The 11,958-nt window shown below is 44.5% G+C and overlaps 1 long non-coding RNA gene across 2 annotated transcripts; it reads right to left on the reverse strand.

Moving 5' to 3' along the window:
* Positions 1-9,422: 9,422 nt before the first annotated feature.
* LOC133147038 (uncharacterized) lies at positions 9,423-11,495 on the reverse strand. 2 transcript variants are annotated; one of them, XR_009711492.1, is made up of 4 exons: positions 11,370-11,495; positions 10,600-11,287; positions 10,333-10,471; positions 9,423-10,261 (listed from the first exon to the last, which is right to left on the reverse strand). It is a non-coding gene; the product is annotated as an uncharacterized LOC133147038 (long non-coding RNA). The 2 variants fall into 2 exon arrangements; XR_009711491.1 differs by having other exon boundaries at positions 10,333-11,287.
* Between the last annotated feature and the right edge of the window lie 463 nt (positions 11,496-11,958).

Below are 11,958 nucleotides of genomic sequence, written 5' to 3' on the forward strand. Positions count from 1 at the left end.
AAGATGGTGAAACCGTCAGGGTGCGCTGTCTCTTGTTCACTGACAGCCTGGTACAGTTCACTAAGAGCCGCGATCCTGTCGCCTTCGATGTTGGAAGGCGGGATGTAAACCGCGACTAGCAGAATCGCGGTAAATTCCCTTGGCAGGTAAAAAGGACGGCACTTAATGATCACGAACTCCGCCAGTGGCGAGCAGTGCTTGCATACCACTACAGAGTCCCGGCACCATTCGTCACGGATGTAGACGCATATTCCACCTCCACGAGATTTCCCCCCTTGTACAATGGCCCGGTCCGCCCGATAGCACGCTAGCCGCTCCAGATGTACAGCAGAGTCCGGAATGTTGACAGTCAACCAAGTCTCAGTGAACACGAGCACACAGCAGTCCCGCACTGTCCGGTTTGTAGATTGCAGCAGGCGAATGTAATCCATTTTGTTGTCCAGCGATCGAACATTCGCCAGAAGAATCGAAGGCACGGCCGGGCGAGGAGGGCTGGCCGCCAGCCTGGCCCGGACGCCCCCGCGTTTGCCCCTCTTCAGCCTCCTCGCACACCGCTTTCGACGCTTCCCAACCGGGGCAGGAATAGCAGACGAGCCCGGCGACGCTTCAGGACGTAGCAGTCCGAGCTCCTTTGATGTTCCCGCATCAAAGTCCAGAACTCGACAAAACTCGCTTTTTCCGATGTCAAGCAGAAACTGCCTGCCGTACTTGTAGCACGACTCAGTACGACGAGACGAACAAAAAAAACTGCCGGACAAACACTCATTAGACGGACAAAACACCGTTTGGGCGGGACAGAGAGAGGTCGCTGCGTATGCACGCGCCGCCATCTTGAAACAATGACTGAGGGAACAAGGTAACAGTAAAAGGGAGTGCTCTATAAATTGTTGGTTCTTTGCCAGAGGTAGTTATTTGGAGGGATGAATTTAAACTGAAAGCCAAATGGAACTGTTTAGTGGGAGAAATATGGGAATGTGGAAATATTGAAGTTACAGCTCATCACAAAGTGTCAAATAGTCTAAGTGTGAGATGTGAGCAAACTAAAGGGGGAGTTAAATCATGTTCCAACGTTATGCATATTGGCAAACGATGAGATGACAGGAGACCAGACAATTAGATATTAATTTTGGATTTAAAATTAAAAAAAGGGACATTTTAATTGAGGAGAAAATTTTGCGTAGGGACGGTTTCTTTTTACAATTTAATATTGTATGTTTTTATGTGTGTGTTGTGGAATGACAGTTTGTTTGTAATGGTGTATGAATGTCAAGTCTGTGCTTGTGGTGTGGTGTTTGTGTATTGTGAATGGTTGACATGATTCAAAGTTGGGGTGATGTGATCACAGCAGAGGATAACATTCCTCTCACCTGAAAAATATAAAGATACTACAGATTTGAAAAAGCACGATTGATCAGGACTCATTTTGGATTAAATATGGGTTTAGGATTACTCAGGGGCACCATTGACAACAAAACAGTGCGATGGAGAAGGCCCATTTCAGTAATATGGTTAGACAAGACAGAACTAGTATCGAACATTAAGACTTTGGACGATTAGACGTGTGACGACTTTGAGCTCACCCGACGGGGTGACGTACTAAGTGGACAGTGACCAAATGTTTGACGCTTGAGCTTGCTTGCGACAAGTGCACGCTCTGCTTTGTTTTTCTGTGTGACTTAATTTTTTGCAGCAGCAGCAGCAACAGCCACCAGCCAAGGAGCGGATTTCGCGCTGCTTGCGTAACTTGTTTTCGTTCTTGCAGGTTGTCGATTGCGTTCGTGGAAGATTTGTGTTGAATTTACAAGAATATGTTAGCCCTTGCCCTTTTGGTTTTTATGATGAACTTGTTGATGACATGGTTTTCAGGACATGATCCGCGGGCGCCAGGATTCATTTTATCACTGTTTTTATTTTGATACTTGATGTCTCTTTTTGTGTGTACAAATGTCCGCTGTCAGCAGGGCTATAAGGTCAATGACAGGAGTGCGTTGATTTTGTTGCTGAGTGTGTGATATTTGGTCTGATTGGATGAAAACGTTCGGAAGCTGGAAAGGCCTCATCATGTCTGTGCTCGTTGCTGTGGCTTTACTGCAGTGATGGTTTTCTGTGGTTGTTGTTGTATTCCATGTATTAGGTCACTCACTGTCCGGTTGATCGAGAAAACCGTTGGCCCGTTGTCACCGAACGGCCAATATACCCTGGTGACTCAACATGAGCCACGGGGGGAAGAAAGGACCGACAGTGTGCTGGTCGCTGCTTGCTAGAGTAACGGGTGATGACCTCATAAATGAGGTCATGAGAGGGAATAAAGGGAAATGTACTTTCGGCAGTTTGCAAACACATTTGATTAAGGCTGCGTTAGACACATATAATCATATCAATATAATTTTTAGTAGTAGTGTGGTCGCTTAATAAGTGGAAAGGAATGTGCAGACTACATGAATTTGTTTTCTTCAAAGTATTGTGGAACAGGATGTCCAGAAAGGGAGGATATCTCAAGGCCGATGGGGAACGCGAAAAACAACTCGTCTTTGTGGTCCAGACACCTGTGCTGAGCAGGGGAAAACCCAAACGAGGAGGAGATGACCATCGACCAATCACCACACAATAATTTGCATGCTTGAATATTCATATTGTGTTTCTTTAAAACTGGCCAACCCGGAAGAATGTCTTGTCTTTCTGGTCACGAAGGCACACGAGTTTTTGTGTTAAGGACCCAAGACCCAGGCGCCTGTATTAGCTTGATTAAACAATTGGTAAATTTGGCCTAATTGATCTACTGGTCTTCTCTTTGAATAATCCGAAACACCTATTTGATACAGTGGCAAAGCTGACTCTGCGCCAGCCGACCACCGATAGTTCCTTCCACTCAGCTGACGAGTTCATGAATTTTTTTGCTCAAAAGATTGAATCCATTAGGGATGAGATCAAGAATACCATTCCAATCGCTCGGTCGAGCCCGCCGTTTACCAACGCTGATGATCATACAACAACCCTCTCAACTTTTAAAAGCGTGTCTCTTGAAAGGCTTACACAATTGGTTAGTGCGGCTAAACAAACAACATGTTTATTCGACCCTCTTCCAGCCAAACTACTTAAAGAATTATTTCAAATTTTACGTAGGACCGTCCGTCTTAAATATAATCAATCTGTCTGTCTCCTCTGGGATAGTGCCAACAGCCTTTAAAACCGCTATCATTAAACCGTTACTTAAGCGACCAAATCTTGACCCGGACTGTCTCAGTAATTATAGGCCAGTTTCAAACCTCCCATTCATAGCAAAACTTCTTGAAAAAGTAGTAGCGCAGCAGCTTATTGATTACATGGTCGCCAATAATCGATATGACACTTTTCAGTCTGGTTTTAGAGCTAATCATTCCACTGAGACAGCACTTGCTAAAGTGACTAACGATCTCCTCATAGCTATGGATTCAAACACTTCGTCTGTACTGTTACTACTCGATCTTAGTGCTGCCCTCGACACTGTAGACCTAGATGTTTTATTAGGGCGTCTTAAAAGTTGTGTTGGTATTTCAGGGTCAGCACTAGGCTGGTTCCATTCCTATCTATCAAACAGGACGCACCGAGTGGTCCATGGCAATGCGTCCTCGGAGCTCTATAATGTTACGTGTGGTGTCCCACAGGGATCGGTTCTCGGACCAATTCTTTTTAATATTTATATGATTCCGCTTGGCGACATAATACGTAAATATAATATTAGTTTTCAATGCTATGCGGATGACACCCAATTATATATGCCGTTATCGATGACAGATCCGCGGGATTGTTGTAATCTTGAGGCGTGCCTTGCGGTGATCAAGCAATGGATGTCTCTCAACTTCCTTCGTCTTAACCCAGATAAAACTGAGATGTTGATAATTGGTCCAACTCGTTATCAACACTTATTCAAGGAAACCGCTATAACTATAGATAACCGTACTATCACTCAAAGCGATACTGTAACTAATCTCGGGGTAATATTTGACCAAACTCTCTCCTTTCAAAAGCACATTAAGAATATAACCAGAATTGCGTTTTTTCACCTTCGTAATATTGCAAAGATTCGTCCGATCCTCTCGACCGGTGATGCAGAAACTATTATTCATGCGTTCGTCACGTCGCGCCTGGACTACTGTAATGTACTATTGTCGGGTCTTCCTAAGTCCCGCATCAAAAGTCTACAGTTAGTACAAAATGCTGCTGCAAGGCTGCTCTCTCGGATAAAGAAAATTTGATCACATTACCCCAATACTAGCCAACTTACATTGGCTCCCGGTCCATTTAAGATGTGATTTCAAGGTTCTTCTATTAACCTATATATCACTGCATGGCTTAGCGCCTTCATATCTCGTCGACCTAGTTGTTCCTTATGTTCCGTCTCGTAACCTTCGTTCGCAAAACGCTACCCTTTTAGTGACACCGAGGGCCAAGAAAATGTCTGCAGGCTCTAGAGCATTTTCTATTCGGGCTCCAGAGCTTTGGAATGCCCTACCAATGGATATTAGAACTGCTACCTCAGTAGAAACATTTAAGACACGTTTAAAGACACATTTCTATGACATGGCCTTTAACTAACCTGTAGTGGCCGATTCGGCTGGAGTTTGTTTTCTCTCCCTCTCCACCCTCTCCCTCCCCCCTCCCCGGCCGGGGAGGTGGTTAGGTGGCACCCATGCTGACAGCGGCTATCTGGATTCTCGTGGGTCAATTCAGGATGGGGGAACTGCAGCTCAACCTCCTCGTAGACACTGCCAGGACAATTGAGGGCTCCTTCGGCAGCCCTCTGCTCTGACATGGACATCCACTTTTTATTTCATTGATGTTCATGTTGTATCATTTGTGCCCTCTCTGCATCCATTCCAACCTGGTGATCCTGAAAGGGGGATCCTTCCATCTGTGGTCCCTTCTCAAGGTTTCTTATTTTCCCCCAGTAGGGGTTTTTAAGTTTATCCTTGCCCTTTTGGGAGCTTAAGATCAGGGGATGTTTTGAGAATAATTGTCAATTTCTGTCTATGTGAAGCCCTTTGAGACTGCTTGTGATTTAGGGCTGTACAAATAAACTTGACTTGACTTGACTTGACAATCCTCACACGGCGCATGATTTATATATAGTCCAACCCTAACTCTAGCCTTTTCTGGAAACCCTAGTCCTAGTTGGATATCCTAGCCTAGTTAAGTTTGATCAAAATGGGCGGTGGTTGAATCAATTTACAGTAAAAAACAATTTCACAAAATGCAGGTGGTAGCGTGTCAGTCTCATAATCTGAAGGTCGTAAATTCGACCCTCACACGGGGCATACTTTCTTCTAGTCCTAACTCTAGCCCTAATTTGAAACCCCAGTTGGAAACCCTGGCCACAGTTTGAAACCTTAGTTGGCTTCCCTAACCCGAGTTGGAAACCCTACTTTCAGAATGCTCAGACTTAAAGTCACTTTTTCTTTCTGTGAAGTTCAGTTTGATTGAAATGGTTGGATCAGTTTCACAGTAAAAAAGACTTGTAAAACTGCAAATGCACAGCCTCATTAGTGCAGGTGCTAGCATGTCAGTCTCATAATCTGAAGGTCAAGAGTTCGACACTCAGGTGGGGTAGACTTTTTATACACCTAGCCCAGGGGTGGGCAAACTTTTTGACTCGCGGGCCGAACTGGGTTCTAAATTTGGACCGGAGGGCCGGACAAGGAGCAGATGGACGGAGGCGTTGTGTGAAGTCATATAAGCGACCTGTAAAGGTCATTGCATAAAAGATCTTGGCCTTTAGTAGGTAGTAAAGCATGGATATTCCAAACAATTTTTTGAAAACAAATGCATTTATTAACAGCATTAAAAAAATAATAATTCACTAAAAAACTGCTATCAGTGATTCTCATAAAATACGACACTGTTATTATGAATAACAATCTCCATCACTTCAGTGCCTGCAGGTCAGATTAATGAAAGATGTTTATCTTATGAGATCACATCAAACGGCAAACATTCTGACCAAATATATCATCTTGAAGAATCGGTGAAAGCATACATCCAAATAAAGTAATCAAAACAGCAACACGGTGAGGGGTATCTGAAAATCAGAGCAGAGTTTTAACTCGCAAACACCTGGTAACAGAGGTGAGGAAACGGGAAACACCTCCTTAAAGTAAGCCTTAAGAACTTTACAGGTTAAGATTAGTCGCAAATAGGTGGTGCATCAATGTCCTTGAGCATCCTGCATTGTTTGAAAATGAGAATGGTCGCTAGTTTCAATCCCTGCTATGTGTACAAATCATATTCAAAATGCATTTTTTTACAATAAACTTGAGAGCCTCCCGTTCATTTTCAGTGGGAACAGTGTTGTTGGTCTCCCTTTTTTGCTAGTGCGTCATAGTCTGGAGTAAAATTTGTTGTGGCAATTCTTAGGCGAGATCCGAGGTGTTGGTCCGTTTACCTTGATCTGTGACGGGTTGATGTTGATGTGGCTGAACGTCACGTCGCGTACGTCGAGCCAAATTGTCCACCCTTTTTTAACATTCGGCACTCACTTCTTTTTTTCGGGCCACTCATTTTAATGGAAGGATTCCAGGGGAAGGTTTGTGGGTGGCTTTAGCGCAAAACTGCATCTGAAAGCTCAGCGCGCGAATTATAAGAATGTTGTCGTCAAAGCCCACGCTCTAAATTCGGGACTGATACGAATAGAGCGAGAGTGCGCCAAGTCCGTACTACTGAGTACGTACACGCACTTGTAAGTGTGCACCGAGCTTTCTGACACGGCTTCCGGTAGTAAATGCGCAGGCGAGCGCTTCGCCATCTACTGGGAAAACGCAGTCATTGCAGGCAAAATGACCAAAAAAAAAAAGTTTAATAATACAATTTGTTCAGGGTTGGCGGGCCGGATTAAACGGTCCCGTGGGCCGGATGTGGCCCGCGGGCCGTAGTTTGCCCACCCCTGACCTAGCCCTAACCCTAACTCTAGCCCTAGTTGGAAACCCTAGTCCTAGTTGGAAACCTTAGTTTAGCACAGTGCTTCTCAAATAGTGGGGCGCGCGTGTGACCCTGGGGAACAGGCTTTTTTTTTGGCAGTACTAGAATAAAGTGTAATTGCGAATCTTCACAGCAGGGGGCAGTGGCGCTCTCATTGTTACTTCTGTGACGTTTGCGACAGTGCAACATTTTACGATTTACAAGACAAGTTAGGATAGTCACGGTGGGGAAGGGGGGGCGCGAATAGTTTTCTTCTTGCTAGGGGGGGGCGTAACAGAAAATAATTGAGAAGCACTGGTTTAGCAGGTTGCTCTGACTAAAATAACTAGTAAGCAGGCATTGTGAATATCAGCAAGCACAGGTTGCTCGACTGGAGTCAAGAGAAACAAATTAAAAATTGTACATAAGATGAAAAATGTGCCTCTTTCTTCTGGCTTTTGTCACTGACATTTGGGGTCACCACAACAAAGATCAAAACAGCACACAAACAGTTTACCTATATTTTCCTCTTTCAATTTGATGATTTAGATTTGGAATCTTACCCATTAGGCCAGATAGCCATACAGGAAATTCTGACAAGTGATAGCAGTGCAATGATTTTTGAGCATATACAGTAAATCTACAGCCTAGATTCAAGTGAAGTTAACTGACTTTGGATCAGAAGATTAAAGGGTTCAAGTCCCTTCATTGTCAATTTAATGAATGTCAAGACGAAAGTAGCCTAGTGGATAATGTGTCTAACATTAAATATAGTTTTTGTTTTGTTTTTGCATTACCCAATACATCTCCTTCACATTGTGACACATTCTCCCATTATCTGTCTGTGTTAGGTAGAGAAAAGGATTTTAAAGGAAAGGTAAGTATTGTTGTGTTGTGTTGTGTTGTATTGTGTGTTGTCATTACCGTATTTTTCGGACTATTGGTCGCGTTTTTTTTCATAGTTTGGGTGGGTTATTTGAATAACTCTGAATGTTACGTCAGGCCCGTCCTCAGCTCTTTGTTTGTGTTTATGTCACATTAGTATACCTATCGTTTAGCCTGTTGTTGCTTGTTCATGTCTGTTCTTGGTGTTGGTTTTTTCGGATAAATTTCCTCTAAATGCGACTTATACTCCGGAGTGACTTACCTTTTTTTTCCATGTATAATGCGCCCCCATGTATAATACGCACCCTAAAAATGGCATGTTGATGCTGGAAAAAAGCCTGTACCCATGTATAATACGCACCCAAATTTCTATTTTTTATTTTATTTTTTAAAGTCCCAATGATCGTCACACACGCATCTGGGTGTGGTGAAATGTGTCCTCTGCATTTGACCCATCCCCGTGTGATTTTGATCCATCCCCTGGGGGAGAGGGGAGCAGTGAGCAGCAGCGGCGCCGCCCTCGGGAATCATTTGGTGATCTAACCCCCCAATTCCAACCCTTAATGCTGAGTTCCAAGCAGGGAGGCAATGGGTCCCATTTTTATAGTCTTTGGTACGGTCTTAACTAGGCTGGATGTATTTTTTTTGTTGGCGTTGATTTCTCCAACTGCCCGTAAAGGCACCACCGCGATCAGTTAGGTTAATGAAAAGAGGAAAGTGACGTGAAAAAGGCGGCTCTGTATGGGAGAGAAGTTGAAGAGGAATAGAAACACCCTTGGAAACCAAAACTTGCCCCTCGCCGTGACTCGGAGCCGCAACAAATGTTTCAGTTTTGTGTAGGCTACATTGTGACAGCAAACGAGCAGGTGATCCAGCAAGCGTCTGATACGAGATCATTGCGTTCGTATGAAGCGTGTTTGAAGTGAACAGCAGAGACAAAAGGAACAAGGCAAAGTGTTGTGAAATAAAATATTACCTGTAATACACATTTTGTTATTTGCTGATTGTATTAAACTATCACATTCATTGACAGTCAAGAAGAGGACTATTCGCATCGGATCTATAGTGCGCATGCGCAGTGATACTGCCTCCGTGTGACGTCCAGTCCGCGATGGAGGTTAAAAAACAAACAGTTTCTGTTCCTGTCTTTGGTAATGTCACCCTGTCTTTTTGTTCCACGTCTTTGTCGGTCAGTCCTGTTGTTGGTTTTGTTAGAGAGTTATGTTAGTTGACCAAGTCTGTGTTTTGAGTTCCTCCAATGAACCCTGGTCCAAGCTGCACTTGGTCGCCCTGCTCCTTTCCACACTCCATCCGTGACAAGATTTTCTTCAAAAATTGTTGTACAATGATTTTCTTACAAAAAAAAATAAAAAATTGTACCCATGTTTAATGCGCACCCCAGATTTTAGGACAATAAATTTGCGCAATATACATGGAAAAAAACGGTAGTCTCCTCTCTTCCAAAAATGTTTATTGAATGTTATCAAAAGGAAAGGTGATGTAACATAGTGGTAAACATGCTCTTTCCTAACTTCTACTGCACGTGCTGCAGCCATGAAATTCTAAGTAAATTATTATTTGAAAAGTAAAGTTAATGAATTTGAGCATTAAATATGTTGTCTTTGTCGTGTATTCAATTGAATATAGGTTGAAATGGATTTTCAAATTGTGTTTTGTTTTTATTTACATTTTACACAATTTCCCAACTTCAACCGAATCCGGTTTGTAGAATAAAACAAAAAGCTGTCAAGTCTGGGCTCGCTTTCTACAGGCCGATGAGGACAAGACAACACGACATGAGTAAAAACAAAACAATGAACGAGAGCAATAATTGACTTTGAATCTTTCATTCCAGCTTCAAAACTATTCTTATCTCACGTTCTTACAATTGGGCTCTTTGAAAGCACTGGAATTTCTGTACGTGTTTTGCTCTTTGAGTCAGTAACTTTACAAAAAGGCATTCAAAGTTGTCAAGAGAAAAGGACAAACCAAGTAGAGTCGAGTCTTAGTGAACATCGCACGCTTGTTCACATTGCATCTGGACATGACATCTAGTTGGCTAATAACAGCTAAGCTAAATGCCAAAAACACTTATGATAAGTTTGCTCTCCAGGCTTTCTTGCAGCAGCTGTACGGGTATGTTGTCGATCTTAGTCAGTGACATTTTTTTTGTTTTTGTGGTTTTTTTTTTGTTAAAATGGTGATACTTTTTATTTTGAACAGAGTAGGAAGGGCATTAAATTTTCGTCTTCGATGTCTTGCTTGCATTGTTAATTTTCTCCATGGACTTCGATTGGTCTTGGGATGTTTGGAACTGACACAGCGAGGTTGACTCTATGACGCCACCTGTGGCTTCAATGAGGCAATTCGAAAATGCTCTGTGGGGCATTTTGCACATGAAGCTGTTGACTTGGGCGCAAGACATTGGCTTCCATCTTCTTCCAGTCTGAAGGAAAACAATCAATTTCAGTGGAGCGCAAATCTATTCATCTTCCAAATGCTGATTTGACCACGCACCTGCCGTAACACAGCCACAGAGTGTTTACCGAGGCTGACACGCTGGCCCAGTGGGTGAAGGTCACCTTGTGGCGGTCCGACCACACGAACGTGCCGGGAAGCACCAGGTTGTTCAGTTCGGTCCACATGTCGCTGGTTTCTGCAGGAACGGATGGGAACAGAGCTCTCATCCGGTTCTCAGATATTGCACCCATCGAGTCGTTCTACGGAGACTGTTGGAAATTTAAGGTTGGGATGCGCGCCAACGTTAGAGGCACTTTAACCCACGCCTGCTCCACCTCGGTGCGGATGGACACCAGTTTGGCACCAATACCACGGCAGACCCGTTGAGCATCAGCCCAGTTCAATTCATTGTCAAAATGTTTGCAGCAGAACCCCGCAAACTCCTCCCAGTCAGGTGACGAGCATCTGGGCTCTGCAGGCGAGACCCTGTGTGAGTTTTAGTCGTCATGACAGTTGGCGTGACCTAAAAATTTTTTTAACTCACCCCTGTCCGCAAACATAAAAGACACACCCAGTGCAAATAATAAAGTGATAATTAGTCGGTTGCTCTTCATGGGACTTCTCTGTCTGGAGGTGCTCCCGTTCCCGGTGGAGCCCAAGTAAACGTGCTGCTTGGGAGCGCTCATCACAATGCAATCTTCTCCGATGTTGTTCTGAATGACTCCAGCGTGAATAGCAGCCGCGCAGATGTGCGAGTCCTGAATTTACACATAGTTGCAGTCACAGACAAGAAGTCCACCGGTGGGGTCAGGCAATCCCGTACTGCAGAGTAGACCATCGTTCCGAAGACAAAGTGTTCCTCTTTGTCACACCCGGGCGGACAGTAGAACCTGCAGAAGACACACACGTGACATTGACGACAGGCGGTCATGAAACATTGTGTCAAGCGTGACTGATGTCATCGAATTGGTGAAGCGGAGGCTGTTGAACTTTCCGGCACAGGTCGTCTCATCTGTGGGACAAAAGGCGAGAGTTCGTGGCATGTTTTGGGATTGTTGTTTTTGGCAACCAAAGCGGCAAATTGTGTTGCTCACCCTCTTGTGCGCATCCCAAGATGTCGAAGCGGAGGCCAAATTCTGGACAATTTTCTAGCGGCAGGATGCAGACGTACTGAGCGATTGCGGGTGTCTCAAGCAGATGAGTCCCACCGCCGATGAACTACGTAGAAATGGAATGTTTCCTTGTTTGTTGTGACAAGATTGAAGGATGCGGTCACAGTCGACTTGATTGGCCCCCCCGCGCTCACCTTCCCGTCCGGGTGTTTGGTCCACTTCCTCTTGTCAACGCTTAGTCTCATCTCAAGTTTGATGTCCCAGGAGCGAGTATTGTTGCTATCACACCCCTGGGTCACGATCGACGTCACCTTTCTCTTGTAGCCGAGGTTCACCAGGATCCAGCTGCCGACGGCTGGAGGAGGCAGACATTCCAAAGCTCAGGAGACCAAAGTCCCAAGCGGTCAATTTTCTACGTACGATTTCTTGACGGCTTCCAGCAGGACTCCCTGTTGAGGCGGGCTTTTACTGGGGTGGCGTCTTTCATTGAGGAGGCTTTGAAGGAAGAGTCTGCAACGCTGCCGTCGGCGATGCCCAGACTATCGAGACATACTGAGGACAGCCAAAAGTC

The sequence above is a fragment of the Syngnathus typhle genome, unplaced genomic scaffold (genome assembly GCF_033458585.1).
Source record: "Syngnathus typhle isolate RoL2023-S1 ecotype Sweden unplaced genomic scaffold, RoL_Styp_1.0 HiC_scaffold_27, whole genome shotgun sequence".
Lineage (NCBI taxonomy): Eukaryota > Metazoa > Chordata > Actinopteri > Syngnathiformes > Syngnathidae > Syngnathus > Syngnathus typhle.